We start from the raw sequence: 21385 nt of genomic DNA, 5'->3' as shown, positions 1-21385 counted from the left end.
GTATCACCTAAGATAATGCCAAGTGGTACTGTTGTAGTAGGTATTGCCAATGTTGCTGTGTCCCAGACTCATGCGGTACCGCAATAGATAGATCAATCAAAGTCAAAGTGTGTCTGCTGGAGATTGATGGTACTATTTAAGCATTAAGAATGATTTGTATGCACTTGGTTGCTATCTATAATGCTATAATGAACACCAAATGATCAAATAAAAGAATGCCAAGAGCAATTGTCAGTAGTAATTTCTATTCAACAGCTTGTATTTTTGTCATTGACATCAACATTTGTTTCATGCCTTTCAAAATAGTTATGAGTACCATGGGATTTTCCCTGCCTACACAGACCTTATAGCACTCTGTAAATGTTTTTATTTACATTGAAATATTGTTCAATCAATCAATCAATTAGGGAATTGTAAGTGCGCTACTCACCCGTGAGGGTCTCACGGTGCTGGGGGGGGGGGGAGGTCTGCAGATCTGTTTAGCTAAGACACAGGTCTTGAGGGTCTTCCTGAAGGTGTTCGCCGGTAGCTCATTCCAGGTCTTGGCTCCAGTGTGAGAGAAGGATCTTCCGCCTGCTCTGACTCTGTGGATGTGTGGGGTTTCGCCTAGTGTGAGGTTGGAAAAACTGAGGTTTCTTTTGGGTACGTGGAAGTTGATTCTGTCATTGAGGTATTTGGGTCCGTTGTTGTGTAGGCATTTGTAGGTGTGAGTGAGGATTTTGAAAGTGACTCTTTTCTCTTTAGGGAGCCAGTGGAGACTTTGTAGGTGTTGGCTGATGTGTACGTGTCTGGGGATGCTGAGGACGAGTCTGGCGGCGGTGTTCTGTATTGTCTGGAGTTTGCGGAGTAGGGACTTGTTGATGCCGGTGTAGAGTGAGTTTCCATAGTCCAGCCTGCTGGTAATGAAAGTGTGGGTGACTTTTTTCCTTGACTCGGGGGGGGGGGGTTCCACTTGAAGGTCTTTCGGTGGATGCAGGCAGCTGTTGGTCACCCAAACTGCAGTGGTGGGGTCTTTGGTGAGGGTAAGGATGAGTTGGATGTCATCGGGGTAGGATACGATTTTGAGTCCGTGTTATCAGACGATGGCTGGAAGGGGGGCCACTTAGATGTTGAAGAGGGCTGGACTCAGTGATGAACCCTGTGGGACTCCGCAGGTGAATTTCATGTGGTCAGAGAGGAAGGGTGGGAGTCTGATCCTTTGGCTTCTACGGGTGAGGAATGATCAGATCCAGTCCAGGGCTGTTCCTTGTATGCCTGCATCATGTTTTCTGCCAATGAGTGGGAGATGGTGTCGAAGGCTGCTGATAGGTCGAGTAGGATGAGGATTGCAGAGTGGCCTTGGTCCAGGAGGGTGCGGATGTCATCTGTGGCGGCAAGTAGGGCAGTCTCTGTGCTGTGGTTGCTTCGGAATCCGGATTGTGACAGGTCGAGGACAGCGTTCTCTTCAATGAATCGTGTCAGTTTTTTCTGCAACTTTGGCTGCAAAGGGGAGGAGCGAGATGGGCCGATAGTTCTTGAGGTTGGTGTGGTCAGCTGTGGGATTCGTGAGCAGGGGTCTGACTTCTGTGTGCTTCCAGTCATCTGGGAAGGTGCCTGTTTTGAAGGTGGTATTGATGGTGCATTGTAGTTCGGGTGCAATAGCGGCCACCGGTGGGGCCCCCGAGTGGATGCTTTTCATGGTCGAGGCAGTAACTTCGTTTGTGATCGGTGTCCAGTTGGAGATGGTGGGCTGGCTGGTGTTTCTGGGGAGCAGGGGCCATCTGTGGCACCTGGTGGATGGTCGATGAAGTTGTCGTAGAGGTTTTTGATCTTGAGGTGGAAATAGGTTCCAAGCTTGTCGCAGAGTTCCTGGGATGGGGTGATGTAAGTGGCTTTGCTGCGTGGGTTGGTGAATTCTTGAATAACACTGAAAATGTCATTGGTGTTGGTGTTGTTGGCCAGGATTTTATTGTGGATGATGTTCCTTTTGGTGGCTCTGATCTGGTTGCGGTAGTTCGTCATGGCGTCCTTGTAGGTGGTGTGGTTTTCGGTTGTCTTGGTGTTTGTCCAGTTCTTCTGTCATGAATTGACAGCGATTAAGTTAGCATTCGCTGAAGCCAGCTTGTGTTTGTGTTATATTGCCCGTATTTGAAGACCCCATTTTGTATTTCATCCGCCATCTTTTGAGCCATGTGCTGCCTCGTGGCCACCATGTGTATTGTCCTAATTCCCTGTTAACCCTGAAATGTATTCTGCCCATAGACAGGCTATATTTAGCCTGCGACAAATGCGCGTATCCCCTTTAATCAAATCTGTTACTGATAACAAAGGAATGTGTTTGTGCCAAGGAGCTAATCAATAACTCCTCCCACTTATCAAATGTGTGCCATGAAATTGACTTATAAGGTCGTTAATCTTATGCTTGTATGTAACGCCCTTTCTGTCGACCCCTGAATAAGGGTATAAAAGGACTATGTGCCTTCCGTTTTGTGTGCTACTTCACGCATGGCCCACGGGTTTGTGTGAACTGGTTCCACCGTGAAAAGTACTAATAAACTTGTGTTTTGTACTTCTAGTTTCCGTGCCAACTTCTGTTCTATAGTAGTCAGGCTCGAACCTGATACCACAAATTGGCAACCACGAAGGGACTCACCGGCGACTGAGATGCCCGAAGGACTGGTCGAGACAAAGGATTGGGACTTCACCTAGGACACAATTGCTGCCAGAGGAGACCCGAGTCTTGGTATCAACGGTGATTCCTCCCTTCCTTCCGATCTGACCATCCAGGCGGCGCCGGTCCTCGACTGAGTCCTGTTCTCTTGGTATGCTGTGCAGAGACGTTTGGTCAAAATTTAAGAACTTGGCAGTTGGAATCTGGACCCCTACCGGAATCGGTAAGAAAGCTTTGGATTGGTAAGGCAGTTTTAGGAGACGCTTACTGAAGCTCTATGTAAATAGTTAGCTAACATTTGTATTAGTATGTGTAATATGTGTTTCGTGAATGACATAGGCAGGTAATGAGGAGATATTTCTCCGAAATTGATTTGTTGAACGGCGCAACGTACGAAGTTACCTTAAGTGCTACTTTGATTATAATACTGCATATTCTGCTGTATTTTCGGCATGCCTGTCTTTAGCACACTTCGTAGGATGTGCTGCTTTTGTAGTGGTACCAGGTTAAGTATTGATGAATCTCAGCCAGCTCCCCCCGAGGGGACACCTAACAGGGAGATGTATGTTAAGGTAGTCTTTCTCCCATAATGTATGGTACGTTATGGAATAAATACCCCAAAAAGGATCCTGAGTTGCGTTGGCCTGTGCACGGGTCGTATGATATGAAGAAGATTCAGTATGTGGAGCAGTGTTTGTTTGAGCGAAAGTCTAGACCAGATATGTTTGATTGTTTGCGGATGTGGGAGAAAATGGTGTGTGAGCGTGAGCAAGCTTTGCTGGACAAAGAAGAGGGAAAAACAGCGAATGCAAAAGTTTTAGAAATCAAAGAAAAAGAGTTACGCGAAAGAGAGGAAAGGGAGTGCAAGTTACAGATAAATGGCCAATATGCTGTTAGGCAACCCCTTTACCCACTCTTAAATAAAAGTAATGATGATTCCCTTCTATTAGAGCGTTCTCCACCCCGTATATTTTTCCTTCTGCTCCTTCCCAAGGAGGTGCTGATTCTTCTGATGATGACGATAGTAGAAAGCAAGGTATGCGTTCCTCGATTTCCACCGCACGTTCTGTGGAGATTAGATCTGCTGCCCGTAAGGTCGTTGGTAAAAAAAATTCTAGCGAAAAGGTTCTAGAAGATATACAAACATGGACAAATAGAGAACAGTTGTATTTTGCAGAAATACTGGGGGAAGAAGTTGTTGATCGTTATAGGACATATTCTCCTACTCTTGAGCCAACTGATGTGGCTGAGGATATTAAGCAATTGCGTGACGGTGCTTTTCTCTTTTCTCAGGCGCCTGATTTAATTGCATGGTTGATTCAGCTGCGGAATGAAGCAGTGCGGTTGAGAAAGGAGAAAAGGATGCAGAAGATGCTGCATCCGTGCCTCCGCCTGGTTCGAAGCAAGCCCCTATCTTTGGATCAGATAAGAGCATGATAATTCATGCGAAACCTATGCGGGATGCCGCCCCTTTGTTTGTCCCTCCTAAAGGCACGGGTACAGAAGAGGATAGGAAATCTGCTAATGCAGCTGGTTATTTTATCTACAATTGGGTTTACACACCTTGGAATAGAGCAGACGTTATGGCCCTTAAAAATGCATTGCCTGATCCCCGTAAAAATCCAGCAGCCTTCTACGAAGAAGTGGAGGGAGCTTTGAATTAATGTACAATGACCTTGGCCGATATTGATTTGTTTTTCGGTTTAATTTTACCCCCTGATATGTGGAGAACCATACGTAAAATAGATGATCAGGCCGCTTACGGGGGAACATGGGGACATATAGAACGTGTTGATGCAGACCGGGAACCCGCGCAAAAACCAAGCCAGTTAATTCTAGAACTTCCCGCCGCTATTTTAGATAAATTAAAAATGATTATTCCCTCTAAAAAGATAGATTGGACAGTACTGGCATCGTGCAAACAAAAGTCAGATGAGTCAGTCTCAGATTTCTTTACACGCTTCGAGGAGGCGTTCCATGATTTTAGTGGTCAATCGCTAACAGAAGATACTGGTAGGCATTTATTTGTCGACAAATACTTTGCTAATTTGTTGCCAGAAATAGCATGTTGTCTTAAGGCTAGTGAAAGCTCATGGACTACTTCCACTCCGGTCTCTCTCCTTCCTATGGCACAATACTATGAGCGATTAGAGCAGGAAACGAAGGGTAGTGAGGAGAAAAAGACTAAAGATTTAAAAACGAAAGTTATGATGGCTCAAGCCTATGGAATGCCCTTTAGAGGCTCTGATAGAGGTGGTCGTGGATTTTCTGGTCCGTCTTTCACCCGTTCTACTCTATTTATATATCAATGTGCGTATTGTAAACAATATGGACATTGGATTTCCGATTGTCCATTCTTACGCGCACAGCAAAACCCACGTGGCCGAGGCCAACAAAGAACTCGTTCGGGACATTTTGGGCCTAGAGGAAGTATGAACGATCGTGCTAGATTCAATTCTGATATGCGTAGACCAAATGGATTTAATACGTTTGATCGACGCAACCAATATCAGATTTCAAATTGTGCGCCATCGGAATCCCAAGATTCTGCTTATGCATAGGAATGCCTAGGATGGGGTAAGGAATCGGTTGAAGTTCCAGTAGATCAGAGGGGTCCCTATATTACAGCACATGTTTTGCGTTCTACTGACCAGTTTCTGGTTGATACAGGAGCTACTCGTAGCGCCTTGTCTAAACAATTGGTTCCCAGGGCTCCTCTGTCTGGCTCAACCATTACATAGATAGGGTTCGATGCAACACCCTCCCTTAGCCCAATGTTCCAACCTCTTCCATTTTACATTGAGAAATTTACTGCACCTTGTTCATTTTTGCTTTCCCCTAACATGCCTGAGAATATTGTGGGTCTTGATATGCTCAAGCGTTTCAGAGCTACAATACGATGTTCTCCTGAGGGAGTGCGTGTTATTTTGAATGAGAATTATCCTGTGACCGATAGATTTTGTCTAATTAAAGAAGATGCTGCATTAGCTTCTCTCCCGACAGCTTTGTGGGCAACTTCCGATACTGATGTGGGACAGATGGTTATTTCGCCTGTGCAGATTAGTGTCAAGGAGGGTGCTGTGCTGCCACGGCTGCCTCAATATAAAATTTCACGAGAAGGAGAAGAAGCATTAACACATATTGTTCGCAATCTCATTAAAATTGGAGTAGTGGAAGAAGTGCCTTATAATGTTTGTAACAGTCCGATTCTTCCTATTCTGCACCAGTGTTAGGTAACCCTGATTATACGAAAGCCCTTACACAATATGTACATGAGAAAGATGGATGTGCATTATCAGTTTTAATGCAGACACACAGCGACAAACAGCACCTGTGTGCATATTTCTCAGCAGTCCTTAATCCTGTTGCTCGAGTATTGCCTGGATGTTTCCGTTCAGTTGCAGCACCAGCTGTGTCCATAAGCCAGAGTGAAGGGATAGTTTTGTCACACAAACTGTTAGTACTAGTACCACATGCAATAGATGCCCTTCTGAATCAGACAAAGACGCAGCATTTAACTAGTGCTCGTTTGACAGGATATGAGCTAACATTGTTAGCGCCTCATATTACGTTAAAGAGATGTGCTACGTTAAATCCAGCCACATTGTTGCCGTACCCTGAGGCTCAGTCTGAATCAAAGGAGTCACATGACTGCATTTGTCTGACTGACAAACAGACAAAGGGTCGTATTGATTTACAAGATACGCCCCTTTTCAGATGTAGATGGAGAGCTGTGGGTAGACGGGTCCTGTTTGAAGTTGCCAGATGGTACGACTTCTGCCACCTATGCGATTACAACGCTTGAAACAATAGTGGAGACAGCTCGCATACCACAGAAGTCAGCTCAGGCAGCTGAACTGATAGCGTTGACACAAGCATGTGAGCTTAGTACTGGTCTATGTGTAAACATCTACACAGATAGCCGCTATGCTTTTGGAGTGGCCCATGATTTTGGCCTACTCTGGAAGGAAAGAGGCTTTCTAACATCACATGGAATACAGATCATGCATGGAGAATTAGAACAGAATCTCCTAACTGCGTTAACATATCCGAAAAAGATAGCAATTGTAAAGTGTAGTGCGCACAAGAAAGTGACAGATAAAGTGGGACAAGGTAACGCTTTTGCTGATCATGCTGCTCGTGAGACTGCGTTGCAACGAAGCACCACTTCTATATATGTGGTGAAGTAAGCTGAGCATTGGCATGATTTTAGAGACGAAGTGTTAGATGTACAGAGATCTGCCTCATAAGCAGAACTTGATGAATGGTCCAAAGAAGGTGTATTAGATGATGAAGGTTGTTGGCGTAGCAAGGATATGGAGAAGTGGAAATTACCTGTGGCCTATTTACAACCTATGGTCCAGATGGCACATGGGCTGGCACATGTTGGAGCTCTAGCAATAACGAAATTGCTTATGCGAGTTTGGGAGCATCCTGAGATTGCCAGCACTGCGAAGAGTGTAGTACAATCTTGTTTGATCTGCCTACAATATAATCCTGGTAAAGGAACACAAACTCCGACAGGAGGGTTTGCTACACCTACCGCACCTTTTGAAGTGCTGCAAATGGATTACATCCAACTTGAGCGTTGTAACAATCTCAAGTATGTCCTAGTGGTGGTTTGTGCTTTCAGTCAATGGATAGAAGCATACCCTACGAAAGATAATACAGCGCTGACTACAGCTAAGGTGCTATTGAAGGAATTCTTTCCTCGTTATGGTGTTTGCAAATTTTTGTGGAGTGACAATGGACCCCACTTTGTTGGGAACATTGTTGAGTATGTTCTGAAAGGATTGGGGATCAAAAAGAAGTTCCATGCAGGTTTCCATCCACAATCAGCAGGATTGGTGGAAAGTTGAAGTTGAAAATAGCAAAAATTGTGGCTTCTACATCCATGAAATGGCCGGATGCCCTACCTTTGGCGCTGTTATCTATAAGATCAGTGCCACATAGACAATCTGGACTTACTCCTTATGAGGTGGTTTTTGGCATGCTAATGAATATTTGGGGAGTTCCGAAGCCACGTTCTATTCATGATGTACCTTGTATTTTGATGGATGACTACTTGGCACATTTAACAGATAGTTTGTCTTCTATTCATCAACAGGTCCAAGAAGCTCTTCCTGACAGATCTGCAGGCGAGGCTCATGGTCTACGGCCCGGAGACCAGGTGATGGTAACGAAGGAATGTGTTTGCGCCAAGGAGCTAATCAATAACTTAGCTCCTCAAGCTAATCAATAACTCCTCCCACTTATTAAATGTGTGCCATGAAATTGCCTTATAAGGTTGTAAATCTTATGCTTGTATGTAACGCCCCTTCTGTCGTCCCCTGAATAAGGGTATAAAAGGACCATGTGCCTTCCGTTCAGTGTGCTACTTCACGCATGGCCCACGGGTTTGTGTGAACTGGTTCCACCTTTGAAAGGTCTTAATAAACTTGTGTTTTGTACTTCTAGTTTCCGTGCCGACTTCTGTTATATAGTAGTCAGGCTCGAACCCGATACCACACTTCCACAGGCATCTGCAGGTGTGTCTGGCTTCTTGGAGAGCGGTGTTGAACCAGGTGACTTTCCTGGGGCGTGGTTTGTCGGGGTTGCATAGAGGGCGAGCTCGTCTGCGCAGTTGGAGATCCAGGTGTGGAGTTCTCCGGTGACAGTGAAGTTAAGTTGCTCATCAGTAACCTTGTTCCAGTTCCTTCGTGGTGGGCTGGTTTGGGTGCATTGGGTTTGCTGATTGCGAAGTGTACACAGTGGTGGTCGGTCCATGGCTGCTGCGTTGTGTGGCTGAATTGGACGCTGTTTCCTGCCGCGAAGATGGGATAGAGGGTGTGTTCTGCTCTCTGGGTGAGTGTGTTGATGAGTTGTTTAAGTCCAATGCTGGTGAGGTTGCTTTGTGCTGGTGAGGTTGTCACAAAGGATAGTGGAGTTGGGGTCACTGGGGTTGTCCAGGTGGAAGTTCAGGTCTCCAGTGAGTATGTAGTTTGTTGAGGTGATGGCGTGGGGTGCGATGAAGTCAGTGATGATGGTGGGGAAGGGTATTCGGAGTCCGGAGGATCTGTAGATGAGGGTTCCACGGAGTGTGGCTTTGGGGTGGTCTGGTTCTGGAAGTGCAGGTGTTCGGCGGAGGAGAAGGTTTCCCTGGAGGTGGTGAGGCAGAGGGTGCTCTTGTGGGCGATAGTGAGGCCTCTGGATATTGTATCCGTCTGGGATGGCGGTGCTGATGTTGGGGGGGCGGATGCATTGGTCCAGGTCTCTGTGAAAAAGGCGATGTCGGTCGAGAGAGAGTCGAGTAGGTTCCAGTTTTCCATGGCGTATTTGTGTACAGAGCGTACGTTCAGGAGGTTGCATTTCAGGGTGTCACCGGTGCTGGCATTGGCGGTGTTGGAGGCCGGGGTGGCGGAGAGGGTCTGGCGGCAGAACTGGCCATGGGTCGTGTTCGGGGAGGCCTGTTAGCATTCTCTAAGTCTACCAGGGCTGAGTGCAAGGAGGGTGGTGGTGTCATAGCGATGGGTAGTGGGAGGTCCAGGGTTCATGTCACTGGCAACGGTAAGGTCACGGACGGGCCGCAGGGGCTTGCCTTTGGTGCGGCCGCTGCGCCGACCGCGCAGCAGCCCCAATTAAGTAGGGGAGGTGGGAGGGAGGAGAGGATTGGAGGTGGGAGTGGGGGAATTCCATGGGGGATTTCTGGGGGTAGGGGCCGCAGAGGCAGCAGCAGTGAAAGGCGAAAGGAACAGGCAGGCATGAGAAAATAAAAAACTGTGGTGATATTAGAGCAAGACACAGATGGGCACAATAACAGTGGCACAACAGGGAAAAATGAAGGAAAAAATGGCTGAGAAAGGTTATGGTGGTTGCAGGCAGTCTGGTCCCAGTTGGAGCAGGTGCAGGAGTGGGCAGAATCCTCGAACCTCCCAAGGAGGAGGTCGGGGTCTGGAGGCAAGAGACCACACAGCGGAGCTGCGGGGAGAGAGTGGGCCTAGACCGAGGGTCGGAGGTCTTACTAGCACTCACCCGCAGCGGCCGCCATTAGGTATGGGGGTGTGAGGGAGGAGAGGCAGGGAGGCGGGAGCAAGGGAATTCTGGGGGGGAGGGGCCACAGGGGCAGCAGCGGCAAAAGGTGAAAGGAACAGGCAGGCATGAGAAAATAAAAAACTGTGGTGATAGATACGCAGATGACACACAGATTGTGGTGTCACTGCTACCAGGGAGGGAGAATGACGTGGCCAGCAAGTTCCAGGAATGCATGAAGGCTGTGAGCAAATGGATGGCCGGAAATTGTCTAAAACTCAATTCGGCTAAAACCGAAGTGATACTGTTTGGCTCTACGGACAATTTTTGGGGCCCGAGCTGGTGGCCAGAAGAGATGGGGACTCTTCCCACCCCTGTTAACAAGGGTAAGAACCTGGGGGTCATTATAGATGACAGACTCTCCTATAGACCTCAGGTAAACGCCTTGGCCTCATCCATCCACTGGACACTGAAAATCCTTTGGAAGGTTCTTCCGTTTCTCCCAGAGGAATGTAAAAAAACGGTGGTGACGGCCTTGGTGCTCTCACGATTGGATTACTGTAACAGTTTGCTCCTTGAAGCCCATCAAGGAGTACTTGACAAGTTACAGATACGGCAGAATGCAGCAGCACGCCTGCTTACAGGCTTGCCCAAGTTTGCGTCCATCTCTCACGAACTAGTGAAATTACATTGGTTGCCAGTAAGGAAGCGGATCCTATTTAAAAGCATGTGTATCGTCTTTAAGGCGATCCATGGTATAGGTCCAGCATTCTTGGGGCAATACTTTCACTGGTACAAACCAGGTAGACTTTTGAGATCAGCTACGCTGGGACTGATCAAGACCCCACGTATCTGGAAAGTGTGCTGTGGAGGTAGGAGTTTTAGCCGAGGGGCGGCGATGGCCTGGAATGCCCTTCCAGCGGCACTCCGACTGTCCTCTAAGCTGATGACCTTTCGGAGAAAGTTAAAAACATGGCTTTTTGTAAATTAACCCGGGGATTTAGTTTCAGGAGTTATCAAGACAGCGCCAGGACAGTGTGCTTGACAAGTGTTAAAAAAAAAATAAAGGAACAGTCACACATGAGAAAATAAAAACAGTGGTGCAATTAGAGCAAGACACAGATGGGCACAATACCAGTAGCACAACAGGGAAAAATTAAGAAAGAAAACATCTGAGGAAGGTTACAGTGGTTGCAGGCAATCCGGTCCCAGTAGATGTATGACGTTACAACGCATACTTTCACAACGCATACAATTACAACAAAACTTTTACAACGCAGGATCCATTACAACACATGCCATTACAACGCATGCCATTACAACGTAGGTATGGGTAAGTATTTTTTTTTTAATTGATGGGAATGTAATAGTAGTGTAAGTGTTGGATAGTGTAGGGGTTAAAATTACTATTCTAACTCCAGGGGGGCGTAATAGTAGGGTAAGTGTTGGATAGTGTAGGGGTTAAAATTAAATTTAATACTTACCCATACTTACGTTGTAATGGCATGCATTGAAATAGCAGCTGCATTGTAATGGCATGCGTTGTAATGAATCCTGCGTTGTAAGGGTTTTGTTGTAATGGTAGTGTGTTGTGAAAGTTGTGTTGTAAAGGATGTTTCCCAGTCCCAGTTGGAGTGGACAGCAGGCGCAGGATCAGGCAGCAGCCACAAACCTCCCAAGGAGGAGGTCGGGGTCTGGAGGCAAGAGACAGCACAGCAGAGCTGTGGGGAGAGAGTGGACCTAGACCGAGTGCCGGAGGGTCTTACTCACTGTTCACATGAGAGCAGTTTTACCTCACGCTACCCATAGCCAATAAACGAGACCCAGCGATGATACAAAGTATGGACTGAAATTCAGTTTACCGGAATGTAACTTTGAATCCACCCGCAGTAAAAAAGAACCTAAAACAATTGAGAGTTTATGCTGAAATGGTATTTGTCAGAGTACATCCAGTACCACTAGAATTATGCAGTAGTGTATGACTAAATAATGTGACAGTGTTAACAATATTTTACAGCAAGCATCGGCGCCTGGCGTTGCTTTAGCCATTCCAGAGGAGTATTTTATTCAGGCCATTATTAGTACTGAAAAAACTTTCAAAGGTGTGGCTGTATTTTTCCAAGATACATTTTGCTGCACAATTTCTAAATTGGCAAATATTGAGACCATAGAAGGTCTTTCCTTCTCTACTGTTATAGATCTGTCTTTCATGCTGGCTGGGCTGTGATTTACAGACTTCCGAGAAGCACAAATGACTCCCTCAGCATATTTGTCAACCTGGTACGTCAATTCTCCATACTGCATTCAAATTTCCTGCTACTTGGAGACTTTGACCTCCACATTGTTGACTCTAGCTGTGTGCCGGAAAAACAAATTATGAACCCCTCAGACGGTTTCAACCATGAGCAACATGTGCATGAGCCTACACATAGTGCGGGACACATTTTAGACCTAATTTTCTTGCATTCCTTGATTGCCCACCCTAGTTCTGAACTCAAGCTTACATGGTCTCTTAACTTTTTGATTCCTTTTAAGATTATTATCAATCGGTCCATGTGCCAGCAGCTTACTCTTGGTGTCAGATTTCAGAGCTGCAGTTATCTGAGGCTCTCCTATCTATTCCACTTGAGTGACGGGTTTGGTGCGTTCTGATCTTGCTGAGATTAACAACTGGCTTTCCTCTGCCCTTGACCTCCTTGCCACACAAAGAAAGGTAACATTGATGGAGATCAAGGTCTTCGCCACCTTTGTTCTCACCTGCCTTAAGAGAGAAAAGGTCACTCTGTAAATGCTTTGAGCAGAGTTGGGTCAGGAGGTGAAAACTACAAACAAGAGAGCCTTGACGATTTTCCGTGCAGCTTCTTGTAAGGCCTATGAGGAGTTTATCTCCTCCTTGATTTCACTACTTCTAATAAACCTTGAGACCCTTTTAAGGTGGTTAATTTTTTTATATTTCCCAGGGCTTCCCAAAGTGGTTTGACCCCATCAGCTAGACTATGTGAATCAAGCAATCAATCAATCAAGGTACTTATAAAATGTGTTACATACCCGTGAGGGTCTCAAGGTGCTGGGGGGGGGGGCTGCTACTGATCGAAGAGCCAGGTCTTGAGACGTGAAGGGCTTTCTAACTTCTTTTTTAACAAAATCAAAATGATTTATAATCAATTCGCTGCCCATAGGATTCTGGAGAATATACCATCTTCCAGCTTATTACATGGATCACAAACTTGACTTTGGAGACCAGGTCAGCGGAGTTGTATTGACGTGCTTTTACCTCCTTAGAATACTGAGAAATATTACATTTTTCCTTCTAGATGAGGGTTTTAGGACAGCAGTCTCATCCCTCATTTTGTCACTGCTGGATTATTGCAATTGTCTGTACCTGAATCTGAAAGAAACATCTGTACAGACTCCAGCTAGTGCAGCTAGACTGCTTACAGGCATACCGAGGTTTGTCTCAGCTCGAGATGGACTTCGGCAATGGCATTGGCTGCCAGTATTAAAACAAGCACAATTCAAAGCATTGTGCAAGGTTTTCAAGTCACTGATTGGTTGTGGTCCGGAATTTCGGAACAGATGCTTTGAATGGTATGTTCCTGGTAGAGCGCTGAGCTCCTCTGAAGGAAAGCTAGTAACTGTCCGCTGAGTGAAAAAAGTTTACTGGGGTGGCAGTACCTTTTCCTTTTGTGCTGCGAAAGCCTGGAACAGTCTGCCGCTGCATCTTAGGAATGCCCCGGAGCTCCTTTCTTTTAGAAAGGGGGCTGAAGACTTGGCTATTCTCTGTATAGACATTTTAGCTTTGGATTCTGTGAGTCAGTGCTCAGCCCCAGGGCACCTTTGGCTATAAGTGCGCTTAAAAAGCTCCTATAACATAACATTACTGTGTAAGTTTGAAACTATCTCTTATCTCTTTCTGTACTAGCCAACTCCAAGCCCGGCTCGCCTCTTGATCAATATCTCCCAGGCATTTTGAATTTGGCCACCCCTCTTCATAATCCCTTCTTGCACAAGCTAGTGAACTACTCCATGGAGTCTGAGGTTATGCCAAATTTTTGGAAGCAGGTCCTATTTTTTCCTCTTCTGAAAAAGCCTAATGCGGATTCTAAGGTGCTGAGCAACTTTAGGCCTGTTTTGCTTCTTCCTGCTGTAGCCAAAATGTTAGAGAAGATGGTCAACCATCACCTCTCCCAGTATTTGGAATTCAACCACCTCCTTCACGATACACAATCGGGCTTTCGAGCGGGCTACAGCACAGAATCAGCTTTCCTGGAAGTTACAGAATTTATTAAAGACAACGTGACCAGAATGTCAAGGCTGTGGTAGTTTTACTGGATCTATTGTCAGCGTTCAACACTGCATTGCATTCAATCATCCTAAACAAGTTGTGGAATGTTAAATTCCAAGGCCAGGCATGGGTCTTGCTTAAATCCTACTTGGAAATCTGGTAACAGGTTTCCCTTATACATCAACATTCAAACCTCTTGACTGTGGGGTGCCCCAGGGTTTGGCTTAAGTCCAGCCCTTTTCAATCTCTATCCAGCACCTCTTGCTAGCCTGGTGGAAGCTTGGTGTAATTTCTTATGTTGCTGATACTCAGCTGATGCTGACCTTCTAGAATACTGAGGTGGAGGCTTTGTATGCCTTAAAGCATTATTTGAGGGCAGTCAAGTTTCAAGTTTTCAAGTTTTTATTTATTATGATAACGGAACTCTTTACGAGGTCCACATAAAAGACGAAAATATACATACAAAAGCATTAAACATAAAATGTCGATTATGCAATAACATCAGAATGACAACAATGAAAAATTACCATCTTAATACAGGTCCAAAAAACATTTGAAGAAACTGTACAGTTTAAAACAAAACATTTCATTTGGTGGAATAATCAAGACCGCCTGAAAAGCAGAGGCAGAAAAAATGTTGAGTTGTAGGCAGATTGGTCTTAACCATCTTCGCCTAAAAGACATCAGGGCAGGACAAACAAAAATGACATGAACCAAATCCTGGTCATACATCTGACAAAAATCACAGAGTGCTGAGTGGCCATACCATCTGGCATAAAGAGATTTCAACGGAAGCAGGTCCTGTCTTATTAAAAACACTAAGCGTCTAACGCGATGAGGGATGTTCCAGTGAGTGTAGAGTTGAGCTTTCCTCAGAATACAGGACTCAATAACAGGGGTACGGCCTTTTTTCAACAACCGGAAATCTCTATCCTGTCTAAACCCAAGTTCCCATGTGGAGGACTTCAAGATGGTTTTTAATTGATAAGAGGGCAAAGAAAATAGAATCTCTTTATCCAATTTCAATAGGTCCACTGCATATCTGAAATTTTTTACAATCGAAGAATGGTCATTAAAGTTTCCCAACAATTCATTTTTTATGAGATGTCTTAAGGTATTAGACTCACTTTTTGCAATACTTGCAACCCAGCGTATGATGCTGGCCAAACCTTGAACCCAGCTGCTGCGTAAGCCGAGTTCCTGTCTCAAGGAAGCAGTAGAATTTGCTGTGCTAACAGATAGTAAACTACGCAAAATTTTTCCTTCCGAGGAGTTTAAGAAACTCCACTTTTTTTGGTCAATTAGCTCTATTCCGTATAATAGGGAGGCAGGTACTTTAGCTCTGAATACATCCAGTAAAATAGCAAAATGCCTTCTACCTGTGGCTTTATACAAGGATACTAGACTCTTTCCCTGTGAGATAGCCTTCCGGGAGTTAATGTCCATATGCGCTTTGTCACTTAGATTACTTGTGACAATTTTACCAAGGAAGGTATAGGACTTCACAATTTCCAATTTTTGACCCCCTACTACCCATGGAAAGTTAGGAAATTTAGGTTTCTTCCTACCAGCCATACACATCACTTTACTTTTTGCAGTGTTTATCAACAGATAATGGTTTTCAGCGTATTCACGAAGCGCTTGCAGGCGGTTATTCAGGCCCTTCGGGGTAAGATCGAGAATCAAAATATCATCTGCATACATGAGGCATGCAATCGGATCGCCCCCCAAGGTCGGGGCAATACCAGAGCAAGCTGAGAGTGCAAGAGGTAGATCAACTGTATAAAGAGAAAAAAGCAAAGGAGCCAAAAGGCAACCTTGCTTTAACCCATTAGATGTAGGAATTATTTTAGATAAGCCTCTTTCACCTCCCAGCAGAACTCTGCACCAGGTATCTGAGTAAAGGGCACGGATTAACTTAATGAGAAAAGGAGGCATCCCTAAATCAAATAACTTTCTCCACAGCAATGTTCTGTCCACTTTATCAAATGCGGTGGAGAAGTCAATAAAAGCACAATATATACATACCCCCCACGAACTTTCACATATTTTTCCGTGATAACCTGCAGTGCCGTCAAGTTGTCTAAAGTTCCGTGCTTTTGCCTGAAACCCGTTTGTTCAAGGGGCAGAATTTTGAACTCAGTTACCCATTCGTTAATTAGAGTGAGAATACATTTTGCGAAAACCTTACCGATAGCATCAAGCAAAGCAATTTGACGATAGTTTTGAGGAAGGTCTCTTGCCCCTTTTTTATATAAAGGAACAAGGATACTCCCTTTCCAGGAAGGGGGGACTATTCCGCTAGAAAAGCAAAATTTAAACACTGGAAAAAGGATTTTGCTCCATAGTTCACTCTGTTGTTTTAATACAGAGATGAGAACTTCATCTGGTCCCATCGCACCAGAGGAACGCATGTTCTTAATAGCAAATTCAATTTCCTTTTCGGATGGACAATCAAATACACGCAAGTCAACATAAGATTCAACATTATGTAATTGTGAATTATTATTACTGTACAAATTCTCAATATATTGGACCCAAATCTGTTCCTCAATGGCAATAGGTGTAGGACTGACTCTAGTACCACAACCCTTGCCAATTAAAGACCAGAAAGTCTTGGCTTGGCCATTATAAGAAGCTTCCCTAAGTTGGATCCATATTGAGTCTTCCTTATTTCGTTTTAAACGAGCCTTAAGCCTGGATCTCCTTCTTTTTAAAATTGCCAACTTATGGTTGGATTCTTGACTAAATGATAAATATTGCCCCCTTATTACTTTATTTATTTCTATGTTTAATGCCCGAAGGGGTTGGGGGACTGCTAAGGGTTTTTTCACAAAGGATTTCTTTTTAGCTATGGAAGTTACTAATTCTAAAAAGTCAGCAAATCCCAACAGTTCTCTCCCCTCCCAGAGGGATAAACTCTCGACAGTCGAGTTCAAGAGGGTCAACAAACTTTCAAAGGAACGAAAATTCCATAAACATTTCCCTGAGTTGGAGTCAAAATTCACCATATCCGTATCAATGCTCCAAGAATCCGCCATTGGTGGACTGAGGGAAACTGTGAGCATCAACGCATTATGGTCACTAAGATTGGTCTCAATGACATTCATATCTTTCAACAGGGAAAAGAAAGCATAATCTACAATTATATAGTCAATAATAGATTTTCCCTTATTTGATTTATGCGTAAAAGCTGCCGGGGTATCAGAGGGGAGTCTCCCATTTACTATTAGACAATCAACTTTATGTAGACCTTCTAGAACTAGTTTGCCTCTTTTATTAGATTTAAGTTTAGGCGGGAACTGGGCCTGGGGTATACTCAGAGACTCTTCCCTAGGTTTGTTTCTAAACAAATCAAGTCCACAATTGGATATGTTGCAATTCAAATCCCCAAGCATTAATACATAAGGTGAAGGGGTAGTATCCATAATTTTAGTTAGAAAAGAGAAGAGTGTTTTTAAACCTTCATTGAAACAACAGTTTGGGGGAATATAAATATTTATCACAACGAGAGATCTATTAGGGCAATCCTTGAATACATTTTTTAAAGTTATTGCCTGGAATAATTTCCCTGGATCAAGATAATGAGAGTAATTCCAATTTATTCTATTTGATAACAGACATGCTATTCCTCCCTTTGCATGGCCTCTCCTGGAGGAGATTGCGCTATCTTCTAGGACAAAGTACTCTTTTTCTAGAGTTAATCTACCTTCCACCCACGTTTCTTGTAGACAGATTATATCCGCCTCTAGGGAGCGCAAGAAACCTAGTTTCTCCTTGTGATCTTTAAAACCTGCAGAATTCCAAGAAATGAGCTTCAGCTCTCTGTTAAAAATTTGAGTGCGGTTTGGGGCAGGAAGAAGATTTACTCGATAAAACTCCTGGTAACCAACTCCATTTAGAATGATCATCCTTCAAGGTTTGTTTGAGAGGAGGAGGGTTTTTATACAAAACTTGCCTTTCATTTCTAGACACGCATATTTTTAAGTCCTCAGATCAAGAAGTGGACCAATCAGACGGCATCAAACCAGTATTAGAGGAAGATGACAAATTGGAAAGAGCACTTTGATTTCGTTTTTCCCCGAAGTATGGTGTAACATCTATCCCTCTGATTTGTAATTCCTCAGCCCACTGTAGAATATGATTTAGCACCACTTTAGACTGAAATTTCACCCTTGTTGATCTCCCTACCAAAGAGTTAAGAAGAAATACCACATCCAAGTCAGTCGTTTGGATTAATTTTAGGCTTTCAATCTCTTGAAAACAGATAAGTAGGGCAGATCTGTTTAAAATTAACTCAGTATCAAATAAGGGAGAAAAATCAAGAAACAAAGTATCTACATTTATTTTTTCCTTAGGAGGCACCAGAGGAATAACTGCAATTGGGGATGCATCTTGGAAAGGCCTTACTGAGGGATTGAGAGAGGAAGGGAAAGAAATCGCAGGGGGTAAAGAAACATTAGGGAGGAAGGGGTTAGTGGAACTTATAGGACCTGATCCTGTAGATGTTAAATCCACCTTAGGGGAAGCAATCATATCTTCCTGTGAAGCAGAAGACTGCTCAGACTGGGAGGGATTTTCTAGAATTGGTTCCAAACTTTTTTCAAACAGGAGTTTCCTCTGTCTTTTTTTAGAAAATCTTCGAATGGGTTTTCTCTTCTTTATTCTGATCTTTTTTTGTTTTAGGGGAACCGTTTTTTCAACATTTCCTGGATTAGCTGTAGAGACCTCCTCCTCTTTTTTTGACTGTAATGAGAATATAGGGAAGAGAGAGGGAGTTTCCAAGTCTTGGTTAACCGGGGAAGTAGATACTACATCTATCTCGTCATTGTGAGTAACTATGCAGTTAGCACCTGCCGAAGCCGCCTTTAACATCTTAAGGTCAGCTGGGAGAGCTACTGGATTCTTTACTTTTAGGCCTTCCGTATGAAGAAGCATTTGAGCTGGGTCCAATACTACTTGACCACTCGGAGATCTCTTATTAGGGATCTCCAACGGAGTAGCGGGCGTTGAGAGGCATTCAGACACTGATCCACACTTATTTTGCAAAAGTACTCTTAAGATTTGAGTTACAGTGTCAAAAATACACTCAGAGCCTCCAACAAATTTTTCAAGTAGACTCAGAATAGAAGATATTAAAGATTCCAAAGAAGATAAAGAATTGGAAATTAGCCTCCCGTTAATACTTGGGGAACTCTCCGGTACATTGTTCAAATTAGGGCCAGAACAGGAAGTAAAATTTAGATGAGCAAGGGAAAAATCTAATTTATTTGAAGGGGTACTACTTAGGGGACCCACACTCGAAATGGTTATAACTTCGTTTGTATTTGGAATAGCCCTAGATTTCACCTGAGAAGGTCTCATCAGATCTTTATGAGCTGTTAAATCAATATCTGGTAATGTAAAATCACCCTCTGGGATGGCAGGGTTAGCCGGCAAAACAGAAGAAGTACTAGTATTCACTATAACTTTGGGAGCTACCATGAGAGAGGCTTGAGGGGGGACGATAATGTCAGTTTTCTGAACATTACATCCCGAGGTCTCAAGAGATAGCTTCAATTTCAGTTGTGAATCAGTGGATATCAAAGGAGAACCCCTGACTATTTCAGCGATAGCAGGTATGAACAGAGATTGACCGGGAACCAAGCCCAGACTAGAGTTACCGTTATTAACAATGTTAGCTGGCTCAGAAACATTATACTCTAGAGCTTCACTTGGGGGCTGCATCTCAACCGACTTATCCTTCCCTTTATCCCATAAATTGAAAAGCTGACATTGGCCTTTCAATTGCATTGAGGACGTAATTTTATTACGTAAAGGGTTAGATTTCGTTTTGGACCCAGATCTCCCTACTAGGACACGACCAGAACGAAGTTTTTAAGCCGTCATGAGAAAATTTACGGAAGATGGAATATTTAGAAAATTACAAAGCACTGAGACACAATACAACCCTGATAGTACGATACCGCTATATGATGGAAATTAACAAACTAAGTAATACAAAAGATCAAAGGGAGGGGGCCCAGCCCAGCCTACTTCGGCCTCTGACGGCCTCGGACGGTCCCGCCCTTGTCCCGGGCTTCTCCCGGCGCGCTCCCGCGTCGCGGTGCCTAGAGGGAGATTTATAGCAGTGCTGAGGCGGGGGAGGAGCCAGCAGGGAGAGCGTGTCAGCTGATGGAAATGCCGAGGGTCAGGCGCTCCTGGGACTTGAAGTCCTTCGCCTGCCCTCGCTCGCAGCCCTGCACACACCACCGCCCCAAAAGATAAACCTGAGCAGTTCGTGTCTCACTTCCAGCAGTTGTCCACAGCGCAGTTCAAACAGCGCAGTTCAGTGAATCCGCAGGCGATGCGGGACCCGCGAAGCGGGTTCCGCGAGGAGTGGAAAAGAAAGGCTGAAGGAAGAGCACGTCCGCCGTGCAGTGCTCGCAGTCCAACAATCCTTTAGCAATAGCAAACAGGTGAGCAATCCAGCGAGAGTCTCTGGGACACAGGTTTTAGCAGCGCTGAGGCGGGGGAGGAGCCAGCAGGGAGAGCGTGTCAGCTGATGGAAATGCCGAGGGTCAGGCGCTCCTGGGACTTGAAGTCCTACGCCTGCCCTCGCTCGCAGCCCTGCACACACCACCGCCCCAAAAGATAAACCTGAGCAGTTCGTGTCTCACTTCCAGCAGTTGTCCACAGCGCAGTTCAAACAGCGCAGTTCAGTGAATCCGCAGGCGATGCGGGACCCGCGAAGCGGGTTCCGCGAGGAGTGGAGAAGAAAGGCTGAAGGAAGAGCACGTCCGCCGTGCAGTGCTCGCAGTCCAACAATCCTTTAGCAATAGCAAACAGGTGAGCAATCCAGCGAGAGTCTCTGGGACACAGGTTTTAGCAGCGCTGAGGCGGGGGAGGAGCCAGCAGGGAGAGCGTGTCAGCTGATGGAAATGCCGAGGGTCAGGCACTCCTGGGACTTGAAGTCCTGCGCCTGCCCTCGCTCGCAGCCCTGCACACACCACCGCCCCAAAAGATAAACCTGAGCAGTTTGTGTCGCACTTCCAGGAGTTGTCCACAGCGCAGTTCAAACAGCGCAGTTCAGTGAATCTGCAGGCGATGCGGGACCCGCGAAGCGGGTTCCGCGAGGAGTGGAGAAGAAAGGCTGAAGGAAGAGCACGTCCGCCGTGCAGTGCTCGCAGTCCAACAATCCTTTAGCAATAGCAAACAGGTGAGCAATCCAGCGAGAGTCTCTGGGACACAGGTTTTAGCAGCGCTGAGGCGGGGGAGGAGCCAGCAGGGAGAGCGTGTCAGCTGATGGAAATGCCGAGGGTCAGGCGCTCCTGGGACTTGAAGTCCTGCGCCTGCCCTCGCTCGCAGCCCTGCACACACCACCGCCCCAAAAGATAAACCTGAGCAGTTCGTGTCTCACTTCCAGCAGTTGTCCACAGCGCAGTTCAAACAGCGCAGTTCAG

At 45.2% G+C, this 21385-nt stretch overlaps 1 protein-coding gene across 1 annotated transcript in view; it reads right to left on the bottom strand.

Moving 5' to 3' along the window:
- The window catches only part of LOC147710102 (uncharacterized), a 671165-nt gene that overhangs the window by 454056 nt on the left and 195724 nt on the right, over positions 1-21385 (bottom strand). The gene's annotated exons all lie outside the window — the stretch shown is intronic.

Source organism: Lissotriton vulgaris, chromosome 5 (assembly GCF_964263255.1).
Source record: "Lissotriton vulgaris chromosome 5, aLisVul1.2, whole genome shotgun sequence".
In the NCBI taxonomy this organism is placed as follows: Eukaryota; Metazoa; Chordata; class Amphibia; order Caudata; family Salamandridae; genus Lissotriton; species Lissotriton vulgaris.
Note: the sequence above shows the minus strand (reverse complement) of the source record. Positions and strands in the feature narration are given on the sequence as shown.